The following is a 1073-nucleotide window of genomic DNA, read 5'->3' as shown; positions in this document are numbered from 1 at the left end:
AAGCAGGTCTGCAGGTGTCTGTCTCTCCCCCTCTCTATCTTCCCCTCCTCTCTCCATTTCTTTCTGTCCTATACAACAACAATAATAACTACAACAATAAAAAACAACATGGGCAACAAAAAGGAAAATAAATACATTTTTTTTAAAAAAAAAAGGAGAGAGATAGACACCTGCAATACTGCTTCACCACTGGTGAAGCTTCTTCCCTGCAGGTGAGGACTGGGGGCTTGAACCCGGGTCCTTGCACATTATAACATGTATACTTAACCAGGTGCACCACCACCCAGCCCCCATTTATTTATTTATTTATTTTCCCTTTTGTTGCCCTTGTGTTTTCTTTTATTGTATTACTTATTATTGTTATTGATGTCACCATTGTTAGATATGACAGAGAGAAAAGGAGTGGAAGACAGAGAGGGGGAGAGAAAGATAGACACCTGCAGACCTGCTTCACCACTTGTGAAGTGACTCCCCACCTGGGAGCTGGGGGGTTTGAACCGGAATCTTTAATCTTGTCCTTGCACTTTGCACCACTTGTGCTTAATCTGCAGTGCTCCCACCTGACTCCCTCAATGTTTTTTTTTTTTAAGAAATGCTTTAACAGTTTAAAAATTATTTTATTATCTTTACTTATTGGATAGAAACAGCCAGAAATCAAGAGGGTGGGGAAGTTAGAGAGGAAGAGAGAAAGAGACACCTGCAGCACTAGTTAACCACTTGCAAAGCTTTCTCCCTGCAGGTGAGGACTGGCTGCATTGTAACATGTGTGCCAGCACCTGCCCCGCTCCCCCTGAAACAGATTCAATAACTCGTGATTTGGGGAGTAGAAGTGGCATAATTATAATAATATTTTCATATTAATATTTTCCACAGGAAAATATTTCCTTCTCATATAAATTTTCAAAGTGATTGCCTCATGAATCTCAAGAGTCTTCTTTTTTTCTCCCAAATCACTTTATTGGAGAGTTGATGGTTTACAATACACTTGTTGATACATAGGTACAATTTCTCATTTCCCCTGTGATAGCTCTCTATAAAACTCTCATCCTTAATTCAAGTCCTTTTGTATCATC

The sequence above is a fragment of the Erinaceus europaeus genome, chromosome 4 (assembly GCF_950295315.1).
Source record: "Erinaceus europaeus chromosome 4, mEriEur2.1, whole genome shotgun sequence".
NCBI lineage: Eukaryota > Metazoa > Chordata > Mammalia > Eulipotyphla > Erinaceidae > Erinaceus > Erinaceus europaeus.
The sequence above is the reverse complement of the archived record's forward strand: the minus strand, read 5'-3'. Positions refer to the sequence as shown.